The sequence below is a fragment of the Sus scrofa genome, chromosome 18 (assembly GCF_000003025.6).
Source record: "Sus scrofa isolate TJ Tabasco breed Duroc chromosome 18, Sscrofa11.1, whole genome shotgun sequence".
NCBI lineage: Eukaryota > Metazoa > Chordata > Mammalia > Artiodactyla > Suidae > Sus > Sus scrofa.
Genome location: NC_010460.4, coordinates 30,492,392 through 30,515,578, shown reverse-complemented (window position 1 = coordinate 30,515,578; position 23,187 = coordinate 30,492,392). Strand labels below are relative to the sequence as shown.

General features: G+C 37.3%; 1 long non-coding RNA gene across 2 annotated transcripts in view; it reads right to left on the bottom strand.

Annotated features, from left to right (window-relative positions):
• Positions 1-22,010, bottom strand: part of LOC110257532 — a 60,072-nt gene extending 38,062 nt beyond the window's left edge. The window contains exon 1 of one of the 2 annotated variants that reach the window (XR_002340284.1): positions 21,494-22,010. This is a non-coding gene — a long non-coding RNA (uncharacterized LOC110257532). The other variant, XR_002340285.1, reaches the window with a different exon arrangement.

Sequence of the window (23,187 nt, the reverse complement as noted above, 5' to 3'; positions counted from 1 at the left end):
TGTGAATATTCTGGAGAATGCTCTTTGACAGAGCAGGAAATGTATTGTGCAATGTCTTGTTGGCATTTTACAAATTGATTTAATGTCTCTAGTAGCTCTGAGGAAAATGTTTGGTATTTAGTGATTGATATTTCTAGTGGCAAAAAAATTAATCATGTAGTTATAGCTTCAGATATTCTTTTGCAGATTTTTTTTTTCCTGATGAAAGTTATACAGCTTTTAAAGCCTATTCTGGTAAGTATTGGCATGTCCTAAAATTTAAGTGATCATAAATTGATTTTCATAGGACCACGGTTCACTAACGGTTGTTTGTCAGGGTCCTGCACCACAGGAAAATTTGAGTCTTGGAAGAACAGTTGTCAAATATTCTGATTTCTCATTGGTTTAAACGCTATTGCCTAGTCCTGGCTGTCAGTCCTCACAAATTACAGCTGTCATTTCTTGCATTTAAAAATAAATCAGATTGGCATTTTTAAACTATCCTCTGGTGAATGCAATACAACAGTTTAAAACATACAAGCAATTATTAGCTATGAATATTTCTCACGCAAATTTTATATATATGTATGTAAGTGAATATACCCTCATATCTGAGTATGATAATTTATTCATTCAACACTCAAAATTATGGCAGATATGTATAAGATAAATCCCTTTGGATATGTATGAGTGTGTTTACAGGATTTGGTAAGTTAGTCCCCCCTTCCCCCCCATACACACTTTTAAGAAATGTCTTAAGGGCAAAGCAAGATATGTTTTTTACAGCGATACTAAGGAGATCTCTTCAAGATATTCCCTTTCCATAATCCATAGTGCCTGAATTTTCATCATATAAGTTATCCCATGAAATCAGCTTTTTCTCATCAAAAGAGTGTGAATGCAATTAATTTTTGAATGAGATAGGCTATTTAATTGACTTCAGGATGGAACCATTTAATGGTAATGGGTTCTAAAGAAATGAAAAGAGAGAAAAAAATGCTAAAATGATATAGGCAAGGGAGGTAGAAAAGCTAGTTTTCTACTTCATAATTTTGCCTAAAATGATTTCTGGGCATCACTGATGATTAAGCTGAGATTCTAGATGAGAACAGAACGTTATATGAAGGCTATGATATGTCCATTGTTTCCAATCTACCTGATAGGGATAAAAGTACAAGACAGTACAAATTCCTACAACGTTCTCACAAAATCTTTCTTGAGAATCAAGAACTTTTCTTGGCTGTTTGGCATAAATAAAGAATGACAATTATAGCATTTCTATTAATCTCCATTGTTAGGAGAAACTTGTTAAACTGTTGTTGCACAAAAGTAAATGTATTAAATATACAATATAAAATATGATAATGCACTCCTTTTTGCCTCATTTTTTTGGGTATATGGTTATTATTCCAAATGATGATCATATGTGAAACAAGAAAGAGAAGTAGATATAACTGATCATTCAGTAGCAAACATGGTTTAATTTTTCCAGCTTTGTTTTTTAAGGATTGATTATTGGCATAATAAATCATTCAATTCATCTTTGTGAAACTGACATATTTTTTTGAAGAAAAATGGCTAAATACTGCTGAAGAAGTCATCTGTTTCTATTTAGATTATGAACAGAGAAGGGTAAAAATAACATACACAAAGAGAAAACTTTCAACTTAGCTACTTGACTGTCATACCCAATCTTACCACATCCAATATTCAGCAAGTTGAAGAGGTTAAACACACACATTTAGTTTGATTTCTTCCATTGTGTGTATGTATTTAAAATATATACTCAGTTATATTTTTGTATTCCACAGAGAAAAGACTCACTTGCTTAAATTCTATCCACATGTATCTTTGACTAGAGAGAATGGCCATTCTTTTTTCTTTTTAGTAAGGCATTAAATTAGCTTGCTCAGTGAACTCCATTGTTTAAAAATAGGAATTTGACAGACTGAGTATGAATATAGCGTATTAATTGAATCCACATTTATTTCATAAATGTATAATATTGCCACTAAAAACATTCCTTGTTATCCAACAAATCAGGTTTAAAAAACACTTATGAGTGGATTCAGGAAAAGGTACTCAGTGTTCATGTGTCAAAGTGGGAATTAACTATTAATCACCACTTCTAAAAAACTGACCTCCTCCTATTTTTATCTGTTATTAAAATTTTCTAGGGTAAAACAATCATGAAATCCTCTTCTCACTGTCTCCACTGTTTTTTTTTCCCCCAAGAAGGAATACATGTAAAAAGCTCAATTAACAATTAATTTAGATTTTTTTTTGAGGCACTGGTCCATTGATAAAATAATTGGAAGCTTTTCTCAACACCTGGATAGGGACCTTTAATTGGGTTTTAAATCCAGAACATTCTTTAGGAATAATTTGATCATTGTGTGAATAAACTTATAAAATATTAACTAGATTAAGTTATGTATGAATTATGAGTTAAACTTAACAGTACAGGTGTATGAGTTTAGTATTTATTACCAATTCTTCCTCAATAGGGAGTTGGTAATAATTCTTCAGCCAAGAAGTGGCTGAGCCAATATTTTAGTCCTGTGTTCCCAGTGGCTCTCTTGTTCTTACGTGGGTGGCAAGAAGTTTACTGACTCTCATTATGTCTAATGGTCAGTATCTGTTCTCAAGATGTTCCTGCTATATACATCATTCTTCCTTTCAAGTATTGTACACTATTTTCCCTTTCATGCACTATGCTGTCATGTGTGTATATGTTTTCCTCACCCTAGAAGTCAGTTGATTTCATATTCTCCACTGGAGACAGGGTCACTGATGATCACCAGCTGCTGGCCCAGATGGCTCGTGTAGAAGCTGACCAGAACCCGCAGCACTGCTAGTTAGTGTGACCTACAAGTTATCATATCACTCATAAAACCAGTGCCAGATCATGAGGCTTCTGAGTGGAGGCATTGATTGCATGCTGATTTGGTCCAGGCTATAAAATGGGGGGCTTTTGCCTCAGTTTATCTATGTTTTACACTTGGAATAATACTGTGTCCTCTTCCTCAGTTTGATTGGTTCATATTACAATGCCTGCATCTTTACCCAATGAGAGGGCCAGTACTTAAGTGGTTGCTGGTTTTGTGGCCAGAGTGAAGACTGTGCTAATTGAGACCAAGGCTACATCAGTCAGTAGTCACTTGAAAAGAAGAACTTACCTGGTCTGTGGAGCAAAGAGCAGTGCTAGAGGATATGGGACAGAGGGAGCTTGGGAAAACCAGAGGTGTATTTTATAGAGTACATAGCATACGTTCGTAGAGCCAAGATCCATGCATAGGAAGGGGAAAAACAAAAATAAATCTAAAGAGAATATATGTAAAAATAAGAGATAACGTTATGGAGTCAAAAGTTCAGAGATGGAAGGAATCAAAGAAAAAGGAGGTTTTAAAAGGGGGAGGCTCAGCAGTAATAAACACGACTAGGATCCATGAGGACAGGGGGTTCCATCCCTGGCCTTGCTCAGTGGGTTAAGGATCTGGCATTGCCAGGAGCTGTGGTGTAGGTCACAGACATGGCTGGGATCTGGTGTTGCTGTGGCTGTGGTATAGGCTGGCAGCTACAGCTCTGATTAGACCCCTACCCTGGGAACTTCCATATGCCATGAAGGCAGTCCTAAAAAAAAAAAAGCAAAAAACTAAAAAATAAAAGGGGGAGTGATCTCAAGTTGATTGCTTCACAGACTGACTTTAAAAGCTGAAATTCAGAAGGGGCTTGACTAATTCTGGCTAGCCTCATGTGTTGTGAAACACACAATCCTGATATAAGAGTCTTTTTTCCCCAGCTTCCTTCAATTCTCAGGTTCTGACATCAACTTCTATTCCAGATTTAGCTACTAGGTTGACCAGGCCTGCTATGGTACTCTGCCTTACTTCATGGCATCATGTGAATTTCCACTACCCCATATACCCATTAGAGTGATGGATTTCCTGTCTATGTCTTTGACTGACACATATTTGCTCCTGGGTGCACCGTGCCTGGGTTAGCCCACCTGGATGCCCACAGAGGCATCAAGCCACTGTAGCTAGATTCATTTGTCCAGTCTCTGGCCTCCCTCCTCCAGTTTCTTCCCATCATTATTCAGTCAAGCTGTTCTGTTTTCCACTCACCTTCTGCCTAACCAGTGCAGCCCAGGACAAAGCATTACTCTTCTCTGATTTCTACTCTAAAGCTCTTCAGTGCTATCCATCTCACCCTTCTTTGTTCTGTGCTGTTGATCTCATTAAGTTACATATCCTTTCCTTCATCTTCTAAAAACCTTTGAATGACTTTCTGCACAGTGAGTAGGGCAACTTTTCTTCTCTCATGAAAACTCTGAGAGAAGGGAAAAGTCTGGCTTCCTGTCAGAACTTGAACAGGAACACAGAATTGATATTCTAAGTATTTGGCAAGCAGTACAGCAGAGGTACTGGTTAATCAGAATAATCTCTGGCCACAGTGCTAGAGACCCTCTGCTATGCTGGGCACTAATCCTTTCTTTGTGGGATTGCAGAAAGGGAATATCTAAAGATATTGAAACTCCTGAGTTACTTATCAACCAGTATGGAAACATTTCAGTATTTGTACACCTGGTATAGATGTTCCAGTGTAGCTAGGGATTAAATCAGAGCTATAGGTGCCGGCCTATGCCACAAGCCACAGCAATGCCAGATCTGAGCTGCATCTGCGACCTATATCACAGCTCATGGAAATGCCAGATCCTTAGCCCACTCAGCGAGGCCAAGGAACGAACCCGAGTCCTCATGGATACTAGTTGAGTTCATTCCTGCTGAGCCACAATGGGAACACCTATTTCTTGACTTAAAACTACATTTCTATTTTAAAAAGCGTCAGGGTTGAAAGGCTGTCAGGAATCCTCATGAAAACTTGTATTCCCTTTGAATCAACATTATTTATTCTTCATGAATTACTAATCACAAATCATGTCATAGCTCTTTTATTACAAATTATCTTTTTCTTACTTGATGAAGTTTCAGGTTTAAAAGTATATTTCTAATTTATTCAATATTAATGTGTGCCAACTTTATGCCAATTATGCCAATCACTGGGAATGTGGTGGTAAATATGAAAATAATTCTTGCCTACATGGAGCCGATATTCTAACTGGGGAGGGCTTAATGTAAAAGTTTAAATGTCAGAATTGTGCATTATAAAATAATCCACATGTTATATGCATTTTATTGTACACAGTATGCCCTTTAATGTCAAGTTTTTAGGTGCCAGATTGCCTCACTGTATATGCCATGCATGGGTGTGTGTGTGTGTGTGTGTGTGTGTGTAAATTTGCACATCTACGGAGAAAGAAAAACAGAAATGTTACATGCTGTGCAGACATAAAGAGATATAGGATTGGCCTTCTACATGGAAATGCTGAAATAATGTTTGCCAAAAAATAAAGGATTCATAAAATACCTTTAGGTAAAAAAGGCAGTGTTGGAAGTTCCAAAAATGCTTCAATATTCCCTAACACATACTAGCAAATGTATGTATTAAGGCAAAGGAAGATCATTGTGAGGAAAAAAAAAAAGGGCTGAGGAATATGTGTCCATTCCTCTCGCTCTTGAGGCCCACTTTCTCCCTAGACTCTGAAATTCCTTTGGTAGTGGAAGGAATCATAGCAATTTGATTTCCCCTAGGAAGGTCATCAAAGCCAGAATGGAGAGCAGGCATTCTTCTTCTCTTCTCTCATGAGCACCCCAATAGGCAGCACAGAGAGAAGAGACTTGGAGGGAGGGAGCCTGGAGGCTAAGAGTCCCAACAGTTTAGTTTTGGATTTCATGTGCTGTGCTGGCAGGTGAGAGGGAATCTATCCTCAAAACAGTGTTTTCATTGTTACCACAATAAGCACGCTCTCTTTTCCAAAGAACCTGATGGGGTGCCTGGCTGTTAAGTGCTAGGAGATTAGGTATCTTATGCACTACATCGACTAGTTAGATAAATACAGAATTCTCAGTTTTCAGAGTATGTATATTTTAAAAATATACATTTAATGAAAGAAGTCAGCATGAGAGATGGTATTTCCCCCCAAATATTGAACAGAATGAAACCACGGGGTCATAAAAACAAACCCATCTGAATCTTCTGCCAGTTTTTCAGAGGTGAGTGGGAGAACAACAATGAATGAGTTACAGATGGGATAAATATAACAGTTTCTGTAGGTGATCACACCGTGCCATCTTTACTCTTGCATCTCATCATGTCAGTCATGATTGATTGCTTCAGTCTCTAGATGGAAGGCAGAATCCTGGGAATTGTGCTTACAGTGCAAATGCATTTCCCTCTCTTGATCAGCACTTCTGTTAAACTCTGCATACACACACACACCCAGAGCAGTCAGATCTTTCAGATCTTTTGCAGGGACAGAGTCGAGCAAATAAATAACAAAGTGCCATTTAAAAAATTAGAAAGACACCCCCTAAAATTAAGAACAGCATGGAGAGAGAAAACTTTATATTTTAACAATTTCGAGAGTACATAAACTTGACATTTATCTGTGCAAAAATGCACATGGAAAATATGATGAGAATAAGTAACAGGTCACGAGGTCTAACATCGGTGAGAACAATGAACTTTGTACGTCACACCTATGAACTTTCTACATCAGAATGGTTCCAAAAGTCTAAAGAATATTTATAGAAACAAAGTACCATTCATGAGAGAAGTTATTTTGTTAATAATCATGAATGTGTTGATTCAAATAAATTAAGAATTTCATATTGCTACGCTTTGTAAATAATATTCTAATTCTCATATAACTTTGGTTTATTATAGAACAGTGCTTCGTTCTCTGAAGTCTCAGCAACAACATAGATTTTCATAGCTTGGTGGCTTTTCAATCTTTAACCATATAACATTTAAAGTCAGGCCTAGCATTATGGAAAAAGCTCTTAGGAAAATCTCCCAAATAGGGCTTGAAACCCCCAGACACAGCCTAGTGTTGTTTAAGGTTGGAAGGCAGTTTGCGATAAAGCAGCAAAGGTGAACTTTTGATTGATTGATTAATTGATTGATTGGCTTTTTGCCATTTCTTGGGTTGCTCCCGCAGCATATGGAGGTTCCCAGGCTAGGGGTCTAATCAGAGCTGTAGCTGCGGGCCTACGCCACAGCCGCAGCAACACGGGATCGAGCCGCATCTGCGACCTATACCACGGCTCATGGCAATGCCAGATCCTTAACCCAGTGAGCAAGGCCAGGGATCAAACCCGCAAACTCATGGTTCCTAGTCGGATTTGTTAACCACTGAGCCACGACGGGAACTCCTGATTTATTTTTAATTAACTAATTAACTAATCTGTTCATTTGTTTTGGTTGGGCATTGGGTTTTCTGCCTTACAGAGAGCATCCTTCCTCAGGAAATTCTACTCTTGCCCACTAAGGGAGGAGAATGGAAGAGTCAGGAAAGGTATGAATGATCTGTTTAACATTTCTAATGTGAAACGCTGTGAAGGTGTAACATATCTCCTCAGAACTCTAACTACAAAGGAAAATTCTCCACTGCCATCTGATGTGCCATCCCATTATCTGGTTTTAGAACATAAAATGAGCCTCTAAGCAAGATATCAGAGACACACACCTAATTTTCTCCAGCCTATAACAGACAGAAAAAAAAATAAAAGGAAGGAAGGAAGATCAGGCTTACTGTCATATGTTGTTCACTTTTGATAGATGTTTCTGTCTTTCTTTCCAAAGTATATGAAACCTTGGAGCTCCAGGTGCCAAATATTTGCCAGACAATGTGGTCCTAATCATATAGCTATTACTTAAAATTCCAATCACTGATGTTAACAGCAGGTTATCTGCCTTTGGTCTAGAGATTTGGATCTGCACTGTATTAACTTTTATGGCATATAAAGGAAAATTTTAAATTCATAGAGTAATTATTCTGTTATTTGAAATCTCATTATAGGATATCTGTATCTATACATGTGATCTCATATGATCTTTATCCTGTCCATTTTATAGTAAACAATGTGATCTTTCTCCTTCAAACTCTATTGTCAACTTAATAGGAAATGCACTGTTTTGGTGATCAAAACTTTTCTTAAAAATGTGGACGCAAATTTACCCAGTGGAGTATCATGTTCTGACTCTTTAGTTGACTAAACATAAGGATTGTGATTTATTTTATTCCTTACTTCAATTGGACCTCGTTGTTAGCTCATTTTTATGCCAACTATCTTCAGGAAAAGAAAAAAGTACAGTAAAAATCATTAATCATGGCATTTTGTTGCTCATTTTCCAAACTGAGAGCAAAATTTATGCAAATAGAATACCTGTTCTATTTCTCTGGATACAATCAACAGTAACAACTTTAAATGACTGTTTAAAGAGTTTTAAAAAGTGAATTAATTTCAAAAAGTTTTATCTTTAACTTTTTAGGGTGATATTTCAGCAGTTTTTAAAGCCAATTACACTTTTTTCTTCTACAATTGTTGCATTTCTTTTTGTAGCACTAGTAAGGGATACAAAATGCTTTTTTCTGGTATTGTTGAAATTGATTTCAAGATGGCTGATTGGTATTTTCAAACTAAAGAAGACAGTCATATTTATGTTTGGCTCAATGTGTCATTTTTATCTACATAAATCTGAAGCAGATATGTATACACAGCTACTGTGGGGAAGGCAAGATTTAGTTCAGTAAACAACTTGAAATGTAATATTTTGACATTTACTAACAAAACGAATCACTGTTTAAAATCATCTGTTTTTTTTTATCTCAGTTTAGTGGGGATTATATTAATTTAGAGCATTCAAATATTATCTCAGTTGGTTCTTATGTTTATGCTGGCTCATATAGGGGAGAGTAAGGGGTGGGTAATAAAACTGTACTTTTTTGTTCTTTCAAAATGCTGAGAAAATATAGTCTTGTGTTAAGAAACATTTTAACATAAAACTACTGGATAATTAGGAGGGATATGTGGCAGTAAAGATATTTTAGCTCTTACATTTTTTATCACATTGGGGCTATTTTTTTTCTTTTCCACTTTTATTATTAACCTTTTTATAGAAAATTGGCTTACCAAGAATTTATGAATTAATAAGTCTATTATAATGATGAATGATAATTACCATTTAAATCCTGACTCATTCATCAGCTTGTTCACTGCATGTCAGGTGACACAAGACTGTATGATTACTTGTCTGGTGAGTATTTTTCAACTGATTGTTATACTTCTTTGAACTTTAGATCCTCATACCATATTTTTAAAAGTATGATAAAATACAGTTAAGTAGTTTGACGAAGAAATTACCAGCTCTGCTATAAATAACAGAAGAAGAAGTGACTTCAATGTTTTTAGAAGATTGTTCTTAGGTTCAAGTGACAAATGTAGAGTATCCAACTGGGTCAAATGAAAAGTTCATATACAGACAGTTTCAAGGGCTTCCAGATTGGTAATATTATAGTAGCTAAACTAGTCACCATTCAATGTCAAGGGGGAAATTTTTGGCTTTCAATACATCAGAAATCTTAGGGATATAAATCAGTAGTCTCTATGCTCTTCCCCACAGAGAGGTGCCTTGCCTTCAAAACCATGTGCATACTTGCCAATAGTTTAAACAGACACAATGAGATTAGATAGACCTAAGGGAACAAATGTGGGGCTGCTTTGAGTTTTCATTATGAGAATCAAAGCAGCAGAGAATTTCCACGTTTACCGATTGCATGTGGTTTTCACTCACTGGGCGGTAGTCAATCAAGGTATTTTGAAATTACAAACATTTTGTTAAAATGTAAATTATCCCCCCCATCCCCCACCTCCCGCCGACAATGCATGGATGTTTAAAGCATGTGAATATATGCTAGCTGTTCCACTCCAGGTCCAAATTAAACTTCTTGTGAGAATAGCACCGAAACTGAAAAGAAGATAGCGTTTGGGATTCCTAGGTTGACTTTGCCTCTTCCTCAAAGCCTCCGGTAACAAGAAGGGATGTCTAGTGACATTAGCAATTGTGTGCTCACCAAACAAGGATGTGTTAAGTTGAAGTCTGTAATTTCGGTATTAAAGATCAGAACTCTCTTAAAACACATATTTTTACAATCCCAGCAATCACGTGAGACATTGAGAATCTTCCCTCAAACTGTCTTCACTTTAAATCCTTTCTTCAAAGGATTATTTTTTAATTTATTTTTTATTGTTATTTCCCCCAACACACTTTTTTTTTTCCCTACTGTACAGCATGGAGATCCAGTTACACATACGTGAATACATAATTTTTTCTCCCACTGTCTTGCTCCGATTTAAGAATCTAGACATAGTTCTCAGTGCAACCACTATGGAGAACAGTATGGAGATACCTTAGAAATCTATATATAGAACTACCATATGACCCCGCAATCCCTCTCCTGGGCATACATCCGGACAAAACTTTCCTTAAAAAAAAGACACATGCACCCGCATGTTCATTGCAGCTCTTTTCACAATAACCAAGACATTGAAACAACCCAAATGTCCATCGACAAAGGATTATTTTTAATCTGTTTCACAATCCAAAGCTTTCTGTATTCAGACAAACTGAGTGTTTGTACAGAGTCTTCCACTTCAAAGCCATTCAAACCATAAATTTTAGGGAAAAAAAAGAAACTAATTAAACACTACAATTTAAAGCAGTGGTTCTCAACTTTTGCTGTGTATCAGAACTACCTGCAGAGCTCATGAAAGCTTGAATTACTGAATCCACCCTCTAGAGCTCCTGATATGGTAGGTACAGGGGAGGCCTTGAAAATGTATATTTTTAACGTATTCCCGGGTTGTTTCCTATTGTGAATATAGCAATCACCACAAACAGTGGCTTAACACAACACCCATTCATTATCTTATAGTTTTGGAGGTCAGAAATTTGAAACTGGGTCTCAATAGGCTAAAATCAAAGTGTTGGTAGAACTGCCTGAGAGGGGGTATCGATTTCCTTACCTTTTCCAGCTCCTAAACGCCACCAGTATTCTTTGGCTTATGACTCCTTTCTCCATCTTCAAAGCCAGCGAAGCTTCTAGCAATGATCCTTTCTCTGACTCCCACTTTAGTCCTTACACACTTTCTCTGACTTCAGCGCTTCAGCCTCTCGTTATAAGGACCTTGTGTTTGCACTGGGCCCACTTAGGTTATTCAGGCTATTGTCCTCATCCCAAGATGTTTAACTTACTTACACCTTCAAAGTCTCTTTGGTCATGTAAAATAACAGTCACCAGTTCTGGGGATTAGGACATCTTTGGTAGGCCATCAATCAGCTAATCATAGCAGGTGGTACTAATACTGCCCACACTTTGAAAATCACTGAATTAAAAGGTGGAGTAACTAATCAATAATGTCTGTTTTACTACAAAATAGTCTGAGAATGACCAAATCATTTTTTCAGTTTTGCTTAAATGTTATAATTCAGTGTCCTTCCTTCCTTCTTCCCTCCCTCCTTTCCTCCCTTCCTTCCTTCCTTCTTCCTTCCTTTTTGGTTATGTTTCTACTGAATCAGTGTAAACCATGGTTTTCAAGCTTTGACTGCTCATTGAAATCAACTGCAGAGTGTAAACAAAAAACAAAAACAAAAACAAAAATAAAACAGCCTGAACTCCAGAGCCCAGACCACCCCCAGATCAATTAACTCAGAATTATGGGTAAGTGATTTGATCATAAGTATTTTTTTTAAACTCCACCATTTATTCCATTGTTCAGTCAAGTTTGAAATCTAATAATATATGTATGTACTGAGCAGAAACTTGAAAGGGCCCAGACATTTCACTCCCAAAGGCAGTTCTAATCATTGTGAAATGTATGTGAAATTAAAGGATTCAAAAAACAAAGTTCTTCATTTTGAAACATAACTATACCACACCTAGGATGAAAATTATCTTCCTATTGTATCTTGGGAATCCACGTTAGCCTGGTTTAGCCTGTGGGATAAGCATAGCATGTCATGTTATTTTTAGCTTCTTCTTTTGAAGATGAGAACAATGAAGTTTACACAGATGCACTGCAGTTAATAAATCACTTAATTCAAATTTCATCTCAAGTCTTTTGCCTCCAAAGTCTTTCTACTACAAGACCGCTATTTTAAAAAAAGCTCAAAAATTATTCTAGATGTTGCAAACTTGAATAATATCAGGTGTATAAAAGAACTGAATGTGATGAGTAAGACAGTAGAGAGTCCTGGGGAAAGTGGAGAGCCAGGAACACCGTGCATAGAGACAGACAAAAATGTTGTTTTTAAAACACCAAAGCCAAACAAAACACATATCAGAGCCAAATGCAGACCACCTGCTTCTAGTTTGCTACTTCTGATACACAAGTTTTCCACTTAAGTGGCAGTTTCCCAGCTCTTTACTCTTCAGTGACTTATTAATGTTTTCCACACATAACCATAAGCTTTTGGGGTGTAATTGACAGTAATTGCCTCCTTGAGTTTGCTGCTCCTTTTTCGGTCTGAAATTCACAGATTTGGTCCACACTGACCCCAGTGTGATTGGGATTGTGTGTCATCTCTCCAAGTGTAGCCAATCAAGACAATGCCATCACAAAGCATGGATTTCCAGAACTGAATTCACTTTTTAAAACTAGAGAGTTCATAGAGTATTTTATTGGTTGCCAGGCCTCAAACTAGGACCAGACCTGATATGTTTCTTCTTTCCACTACCCATATTTACTCAAGGAATTTAGTGTGTCTGACTAGAATCATTTTTCCATACATATTACAGCAACAGTGGGCTCTTTAGTACCAACTAAATGAACCTTGAAAAATTGTTATATGAAAGCCAAGTGTTACCAAGGTAGAACTGACTTTTCCAACGTGGTGGTTGAAATCAGTCTCAGTTGTTTGTAGTTAGAACAGTTGGATAGCAGGATTTACTATGCCTACCTGCAGATTTAGCCAAGTGTCTCAAAAAAAAAAAAAAAAAAAAAAAAAAAGAGGTTTACAGCCTACCTCCATAATGAGGTTTCTTTAACTGTCCATAGATTTATTTTCCTGTATTATATTATTCAGAAAGTGTGTATAATGCTGACAATGTACAGGACTCTACAGTTGCTCATTTCCTTTTTTGCAATATGTGTACAGGTTTAGCAGAGAACCCAGAAAGTAAAATATTTTAAGTCACATTGGAAGAAACCACCAGCAAGAACCTTTTCCTGTAGTAGTGGGATCTTTGCATGTAGTGGCTTAAAATGCATGTATTCACATTCTCCATAGAGCTGGGGTGTCTGCTGAATTCTAGGCATGAGCAAAGAATCAAAAAAAAAAAAATTATAGCACCAAACAGAAGTTATGTCTCAACACAAGAAGACCAGAAAAGGAAGCATTTAGAGGCCTTGTGTTGCCAAGGCAATTGAGTGATGGGTAACTTTTTGGAGGTTACTCCAGGCTTCTGTGACTCCATCATCACATTTTCCCTGGATCAGTCTCCATTATGTCACTCCTCCATGCCACTGGGCTTCCCAATTCCCAACTCCATCATTTAATCTCCCTGTTTGAGTACTGAAGTCTCTCTGTAATGTTTCCACTGCACTTACACAAACTATTCCTTATCATTCCTCAACATGTTCTGTTGAGTTTAAACCAGTCATGTTCCAGCCAGTCTCCAGTTCTACAAGTGCATTCAACTCCATGCTTTCTCTCTACTTTCACGCCCATGGTCCCCCAGGGTTTGAATGCTATACCTACACATCCTCCAAACTCTATACACCTGGCATCTGGAATAAAAACATGGATCTAACTTATTTCTCAAGTCCTATATAACATTAAAATCTGCAATTCAGAACTTATTTGCAGCTTGTTTCTGTTTTATAATCCTCAACTCCTGAAAATCAGGTTCTCAGTTTTATGAACACACAGCTCAGTACTATATAGTCCAATTTTCAACATCTCCATTACTATGCACGGTTATTCCCCAGAGCTTTTGCCCTTCCTCCCAATTTGCAACCCTTTAAAATAGCTTCCTTCTTCCAATATAGAAAACAGTTAATCCCTTAACCCTGTGATACTATTATTTTCTCTTTAAGTGTCTGGATGTTCACTTAAAAACCCTTTTGGATTTACTGATGATTCTCATCCCTTTTAATTTAGGTTCTACCTTGATGCCAGGGTTAACTTTCTAAAACAGGTATCCAATTATACCATCTTTCTCAGTCTGTCCCCCTTTTAACATTGTAACCATCTCTCCCATAATTCCAAAGTTACATGCTTCAGAAACATGGAACTTCTTGCAGTCCACCCTGCCGTGTTCTGCCACACCCCTGGGCCTTTACATATACTGCAGACTTTTCTGAAATGCCCTTTGCCTTGTGGTCTGTCCGATCAACTCTGGAGTCAGTCCTTAATACCTCCAAACAGAGATCATCTCTCTTTCCTCTATATTTCTGGGTCATTTGACATATTTCTCATCCTGTGCTTATCAAAACCGCAACATAATAACATGTGGCCATCCATCTACTGCCTCATACTATCAGTTCTCTGTGACAGAGATGGCTGCTCTTAACCAGAATCAAAAGCCAAAGGAACAAGAATTTTCTCTACCGATTGAAAGCAGAAAGAATGGTTTAGCCAGTGGGAAAGATGTAGAAAAATCTGATATCTACAAGTATCCTGTAAAAATATGATATTAAAATGGACAGGAAATGGAACTACTTTATTTGGGTTATGTCAAGAATGTGAGAAAAATTGGAAAACAAATGGGGATTTGAGAATGATGAAGATTAAGGACTTTGCTGCTAAATAGAAACAGACAGTCAGGACTCTTGGCTCAGAATAGCAGTCAGCCCTCATTAGAGAAGTTTAGGCCCTGCCAATGAGAGCTGGATGGTAGCCTGTTTCCCTAAAAACTCTTTGCTTATACAAGGGATTTAGGCCCAGGGTACCCACGACCTGAAAATATCAGTTCAGAGAAAACTTCCAAATTATTCCTCAAAACAACCTAGAGTTTTAGAGTTTGCTCAGCAAGTAAGCACAGGATGAAATATGAGCAGCAGTAATGACTGGAAGGAACTGATGTTGTCATAAGACACATGTATTTGCTCTGTGCATATTGGCTGAGTGTCCAGAGTGTGCCAGATCCTGTGCTAGGTGACAAGGATGAGTTTACAAAGATGCCACCAACTGAGACCCTTCCTTCAATAAACTCTCAGTCTAATGGGAGAAACATATGCAAACAACTGATTTCTCCTATAGTGGAGTCCATGAACAAGTTAGAGAGGTACTAAAGAAAGAAAAGGAAGGTCAACTGGCCCAGGCACTGATATTTGCTGAGATAGCAGTGTGGTGTGGGGGACAGTGTGTTACAGAAGGTTTTGGAGTATCAGTGAGCTGGAAACTGGGGGTGGGTGAAAAAAATGCCATGGTTAATGAGGCCCTCAGATTTTTAACAGAATTCATAGATAGGCATTTTTTTTTAACTGTTGTAAATGTTCTCAAATTCATCTCCAATTTGCAGGCCCCAACTCAATTTGAATTTTAAAAGAAGAGAGGGGAGAAATAGACAGTCCTTAAGGAAACCAAATGTAATCTATGCTTTGAGGAGAAAAAAAGAAGACTTCAATTATGTTGCTTATTTACACATAATAAATGTGGTGAATTTATCCATTGAAAAAGAGCCAATGGATTATCTATGCTGGGTGCTTCACTCTTTATTCTCTTATTCTCAGGACGCAGGTCTAACAAGAGGGGATTTTTTTTAAGCACCCATGTGTATTTGTGAAGACAATTTTGCCAATATTGCCAGAGTAAGTAGCTCCCTGAGGAAAAAAGAAAAAAAATTAGAGAGCCACTTAAGTCCGCCAAAAGTTAGAAACTGGCAAAGCGCATGACCAGCAAACAAATTAATCCTTCAGGCATCAATGATAATTCAGATATTCATTCATAAATTTCCATTCAGTGCAACAATACTTTGCTTGTAAAGACTTAACAAAGAGATTTATGTCGGAACTAGCTGACATACTTAAAATGTAGTTCAACAAATGTTGGTTACTGATGTTGATGATTCCTGCTCCCACCAATTGCTGACCCATTCAGTATAAACTACAGATTTTAATTTCCAGAGCTGTCAATCTGACACATTTTATCAACAATCATGTAGGGAATTTTGAGCATACACACACACACACACACACACACACACACACAGAAAAAACCCATTTCATTCCATTCCATTTGCTCATTTATCTAGAATTTAGTATCATGGCATATGGTGTTTTACCTCACCTATAGGATAAATATGATGGTAGGAGAACAAAAAAAATAACATATGTGGAAAACTGCCATATTAAAGGAGGAAGCATTGATGGTTATTGGATAAGCTTCTCTTTACTACCTGGGGGAGCCTCTTCCACATAAGAGGACGGCTTAGGAAGGGATATGGATCTTTGGGCTTAAAGGAAAAAAAAAATGGGACCAGAAACTACCTGCAAAGGAAAGTTGCCACCAATAACTTTTATGATTTCCCTTTTGCTGTATCATATCTACTTAGGTTTAACAGCTCATAAACTGAAGCCAACTTTCTGAATGATCATTTAATTCTTGAAAAGTAACCATAAACTAAGGGGGAAAAAATACTGAGATATTAATCCTGGCAGCCGGCAGCAATTCTAGGCCCAAAAGCTTAATGGGGCTGAGCTGAATGGGACATAACAAGATGACTCTCCTAACAAAATACAGTCCGTGTCCTCCGATGGATGAGGAATGTTCCTTCCGCATTCGTGTTTGAACACGGAGAACATAAAGTGCCAGTTAAACTGAGTAATGTTGCATAACTAAATTACAGGGGTTTTGTTCAGTTCTCCAGTAGAGGATAAAAATCCTCAAACCTCTAAGTATTGTTTTAATCAAGGGTTTGAATAAGCAGCCCCTCATAGTCCTGCAATATCTAAGTTAATAGAAATATTTTCTTTAGAATCCTCACCCCTATAAAACTACATTTATAAAAGCTATATACACAAGAAAGTTACATAAAGGAAATGAGCATATTTGGCTTTTTGAGGTGTATTTTAATTTTTGGAAATCACTATTGAAATGAGGAAAGGAATGATTTGCAATTTGATTTTAAACAAACACTTCTAAATTTTGTAAATGTCGTCTTTCTCTTTACTAATGCACCTGCATAATACTTGGGTTTTGAATAGAGCTAAACAATTTATATGATGCATGATATAGCCTTGGAGAGCTTTTATTTGTTTTATTGGGTAATTTGTATTCAGTATGGAGGAGGTGATCTAAAGCTTTGCATTGAGCGATTGCACAGGAGGCCTGGGCACATGGAAAATTCTACACTTTATTTCATCGGGGTGAATCTACCATGACCCGGAAGGCTCACCTATAGATAAGATGGTTTGGCCTCAATAACACTTTGAATCTTTGCACTCTCTGGGGCTTTGCACACTCCTTTAGACTCAGGTCTTTGTCATTAATGAGAGGCGCATGAGTGGATCCCTGAATGGCACTTTGGAGAATGATGGGACAAGTTTTTAACAAGCTAACCCTTCTGGCTATAACATGAAAGGGAACCCTGTGTTTAAGATAGGATGGCAATAAAAGGCAGAGGTAATTTGCACTGCTAAAGAAATAATTATTAGTTCCACATGGCTTTCCATGTGGTAGGTGGAAGAGAGCAGAAAGAGAGTGCTGGAGTTTAGGAAATCATTGTTTATTTTTCTTACAGACAATGTATTATTTGGGGGGGACCTTTTAAAAAGTTGAAAGATTTCCCCAATGGGTCCTATTAAGGTGCTTCAGAAAGATATATCAACAGATTTTTCTCTTGTTCATATTGACTGCCTATTTTAGAATCGCTTTGATGCTTTTAGGCTGACAAATTATCTGTCTGTAACTTACCAAAGACACCCTCCCTACAAATGGGAGCGAGTGTGAGGTGGGAGTGTGGTGGGAAGTGGGGAGCTGGAGGCCAAGGGACAAAATACTCCATTTTGTCTCATGCATACTATCTTATTATGTACTCTACAGCAGCTCTCTATGTTTTTGTATGTTCGAAACCTGAGATTCTGAGGTTAAATTTTTCTTCCAACGTCACACAATTAGTCAGGGACAAAGTTGGGGCTGAACTGGACGATGCTCTTCTGCTGTTAAATCTTGGCGCATTTTCCATGACTCGCCACTGCCTGACTCCCACATGCCCACACGGCTCTTCCCAACAGCGATTTGCTACTTTTGCTATAACTATAAAGAAAGGCAACTTTAATTTACATACAGAAACTACACAGTCATCACATAGAAAGTGCAAAAAAGAATAACACTTTTAGGTATTTTAGATTAGAATACAAAGATTTACCATTCAAATTTATAACTGTTTATTGGAAGTTTTGCTTTTTGCAGAAAGGGTGTTCAGGAATAATGGATCATGATTTCCTGTGTAATCCAACTCATGTCAGAAAAGCTATATGCATTTTTTGGCTTTAAAATACTAAGTAGACTATTAATGAAAAAATAATTATGCTTATTGATACTTTAAAAGAGAAGTATGGCTGGTTAATTAAAGTGTTGAAAATTTTTAACTTCACAAATAAATACAAATGAAAACAAAGTCACAGGACTCCCCTTTCCCTTTATTTTATCTCTCCTTGTCCCTGTAAGTGTATTCAATGGAGTGAGCGCCTGCTTTTCATGTAAATGAAAAGAGAAGAACCTAAACTATCGGTTGGAGAGAAAAAGGCAAGAAGTTATGAAAATACTCTCCTTACTAGGCTGGCCCTCTGATGCTGGCAAGTGATTCATTAAAATTTGACCTTTCTTTCAGCAGCCCTTCTCCATGCTTTAAAGGCCTATGCCGAGGCTAGGTTTCTCTCTCCTGCAAAACCAAGTCTACAGGCATACACTTGTCTGCATCTAAGGGCCGCCTTCGTTTAATAGGCCAGGAAGATAGCCTTGCCTCCAGGCTGAAGAAGTGTAACCAACCCAGAGGCTCTAGCCTAAAACCACCTTGTCTTTCTGTCATATGATCCTGTCCGATTCCACAGCAAACTTCCAGAGCAAAGCCCCCTCTTCTTCAATATCCAGCTGACTTCTCAAACTTAGATTCCTCAGGAAGGCATCAGACTCTAGGCCATTGAATCCTCCAACAGAACAGGACCCAATCTGGCAATCTGGGTTTCCCTCTTGTACCATACAAACTTATTTGACAAAATTTGAAATGAGAGGCAGGTGCCTCAGCCCCACCTTACCTGGAAAACATGTCCAATACACAGCAAACTAGCAGCTCCCTCCCCAAATCAAAACCCTTTTAACGATCTTCTCTCCATCTACCCTCTTCACTTTCTTTTATCTCTATATGTTAAAGGAGTCGTTTAACCACATCTTGGCAACTTTTTGAAACTTTAGCAGAGTTATCTGACATATCTCACTGGCACTTATTATTTTAAAGCACTGACCCACATTTCCCCTTTAATATCATGTTATAAATATAACATTCCCTGATTTTGAGAGTCTAGTGGCATGTGCTTCTCAAAAACTATTGACATAAATTTAAATTGACAAAATTCTTCGAAAAACATTTTGGTAGTATCTTTCATGCAATTTCTAATGGCCAGATTCTTTGATGTCATAATTCCATTTCTGAGAATCCATTCTAAGTATACAATCTTGAATGCAAAAAAAGATCTGCACATAAAATCTATCTTTAAAAATATATCAGAAACAAGCAAAACAGGAATAGTAAGCAGGTGATTAAATAAGGTAGTAGAAACCCAGGCAATGAAATACTATACAGGCAGTAAAGTATTTTTGAAATTTACACAATGATATGTAAAAGCAATGACAATTCAATGGAAAATGTAAAAGTTAGGCTGTAAATTTCTACCTATAATACAATAATAATAATGTTAAAACATTTTTAAAAGAATCCTTCTGTATATATTTTTGACAGTTTGGAATGGTATGAAAGCATTAGTGGTGACTATGAACAGGTATTAGCAGATTAGGAAAGTTTTCCATCTCTCCTATGTATTTTTAAGATTTCATATTCTAAGTATATATTTTGTTTAAAATACTAAAAACAATAGTTAGGAAAATATGGAAAGCATTAAAATTGAAGATAATATAATTGGTACATTTCATCCCTGGAGTATATAAAATATTTATTCTTTTTTTTAACATCAAATGGGACCCTAAATCTTGTAGGCTTTGCATCCAAAATGTCTCTAGTCCTGTCTTTCCTTTACTGGGCCCTTAGCCACTACTCTAACTCGTGTCCCTTTACTCCTTCCACGTCAACCACTGTACCAGATTCTCTCTCTCTCTCTCTTTTTTTTCCACAGCATGTCGTAGTTTTGATGTGCGATCCAGTTCCCAGAGCAGGGATTGAACCCAGGCTGCAGTGGTGAAAGTGCCAAATCATGACCACTAGTCCACCAAGGAATTTCCCATTGTACCAGATTCTTGGTCAGCATCCCTGATTTGAGGCATTTCTCTGACCTCGGCTCAAATCCTTTCTCGTATTGTGACTTACAAGCAGACTACGTCCCACCATTGAGCATCAGATTCACTCATCTGTAATAATGAACTTCTACAACTTTCTGAGGAGTACATAAAAAGTGATAATATATATAAGTACTTGGCACATAGTAACTTTTCAACAAATGGTGGCTCTCATTATCATAATATCAATTGTGTCATTCTCTGATACTTTTTTTTTTTTTTTCCCACTGTACAGCAAGGGGGTCAGGTTATCCTTACATGTATACATTACAATTACATTTCCCCCCCACCCTTTGTTCTGTTGCAACATGAGTATCTAGACAAATACAGATTCTCCACAGTACCATTTAAGACCCTACATAATACGACCTCAAACATCTCTTCCACTGTATTTCACAAAATTCTACCCTCAGCTTCAACCACGATGAAGCTGTTCTGTTTCCTGGACTCGCCCCTTTGTGCCTCCCCGTGGGCAACCATCTCTTTGTTTATTCCCATAGCTCCCTTTATCCCTTCACATTCTATTCTTTCCTGCCTGTGTCCCATTTTTCTGAAATGCCTTACCTTATCTGAAAACTTTCTGGAGCCCACAACCAAATTAGACTCTTATCTTCTCCAAAATTCTATAATACTAATATCCATAGTGACATATAACCTTCAGGTCAGCATCCTGGTTGGATAACTCTGATAATCAGGGCTTAGCTTAAACAGCAACTTTCTCAGAGAGGCTGTGTCTGATTACCCAAGCTAAAGTAGGCTCTAGGTCACTTTCACATTTCCTTATATTTCTAGTTACTTAGCTCTTCCTCTTTCTTTTTCAACCTCTCTCCCCTAGATTTTTTTTACTTTTCAAAGACAGGAGTCTTTTCCCTAACAGCTGTTAATATTGTGTCTTTTAAACAATATATGACCAACGAATGTGTAAAATTGTATTACAAACTGAAAAAAATCACTACACTAGACATGGTGGGAAGATCTTGATTTGAAAATTGCTCCTAAAATCTTCAGTTATCCTCTCCGTATCAACACACACACAGAGCATTCACACACTCACATTCACTCACACACATCCGTTCTTGCAGGATCACACACATACCTCTGGGTTCTTGGTCCCTGCCATCCTTTACATAACGTTCAGTGAGCAAGCACAGTAGACACCAATTACAGGGAACCTTGGAAATGGTCTGTCTGAAGATCCCAGTGGAAGCCATGATGTGCTGTTTTCGAGATGTACAGAAACGACAATGGGAGGAGAGGGAGAAAAAATAGCGATGTGAAATGTTAGGGATGGACCTTTGGGAACAACAATGCATTCAGTGTAGATCACTTGATAGTACAGTTTAGTAAAGTCTGACCAAAAATTCAAACCGAGGCAAAGTTAGAAAAACATTGAAATTCAAAATATGAAGGAAAGCGATCATGCAGATCTGTAAAACTATAGCTTTCCTCAGCAGCAATTCTGTTGTTCATTTTGGATTTCTAAGACACATAGTTTGGAATTTTTTTTAATATTTTCTTTGGAAGATAAAGAGAGAGAGAGAATGAGAACAGTATAATGTTAATTCAAAAATGAACAATAAAGAAACAGTCGTGTAATGTCTTTTTTTAAATTAATCAAGAATAAACGAGGGAAAAGGAAAGAAACTGTCTTTCACAGTCAAAGTATTCTACCCTCAAACCTTTTAAAAAACTCTTTGAGTAAATGAAGATGTTCACTCCACCCTGGCTCCTCGCCACAGCCCCTTGGCATTCTCAGAAAACTTGAACACCTGTTATCTCTTCCTCTATCTTCACCCTCTGCTGCCCTTTAGATGTTTCCCACCAGAATTTTAAACATGTTCATCAGTATTTCCCACTTTAATCAAATCCCTTCACCTGACCCATTTAACTTCTTACTTCAATTTCTCTCTCTTCCTCACTTACAACAAAATTCTTACAAAATCATTTATATCTGCTTCCTTCACTGTTCTCACATCTCACTTCCCAACTCTCTTTATATTATTTAATATTACACATTATTGAATATTTCTACAGTTACCTTTGTGGTGGGCTAAGAAACATCCCCTACCAAAGATGTCCATGTCCTAATTCTGGGATTCTGTGAATATGTTACCTTAGATGGCACAAGGAACTTTGCCATCGTGATGAAATAAAATATTTTGAGATTAAGCAAGTAGCCTGGAGTATACAGGTGGGCCAAATGATGCATCACAAGTGTCCTTATAAAAGAAAGGCAGAGGGAGAAACTACTAGAGGACAGTAAAAGGAGAAAGGACAATATAAGCAAGAGGTTGGAGTGATCTGAGGAACTGTCATGAGCCAAGAAATGTCGCCTTTCTCTAGATGATAGAAAAGGCAAGAAAACATATTCCTTCCCCAACAAATTTGCAGAAAGAATTAAGTCCACTGACACCTTCATTTTAACCCAGTGAAACGTATTTCAAATTTCTGGTCTCCAGAATTGAAAAAGAAAAAATTTGTATTGCTCTAAGCTGTCATGTCTGATAATTTTGTGACCTCAATAAAAAGAAAATACAGCCCCATGAACTAAGTCATATATTGGACAATTTTGAGTCTTCCTTCACATTTGACTCATCAGTAGCAACCTCCTTAGCTCCTTAGCTCCCAGTGGATTCCCGTAGATCTTTGACTCAGTCTTCTCAGCTATCATCTTACACTTTGACCTCTAAGTGATCACAATGTCTAAATATACGTAGGAAAACTGACTTCTCTCTTTAGATTTTCTTTTTTACTATTTGACAGCTTTACACTAGTATAAATGAACTAAAT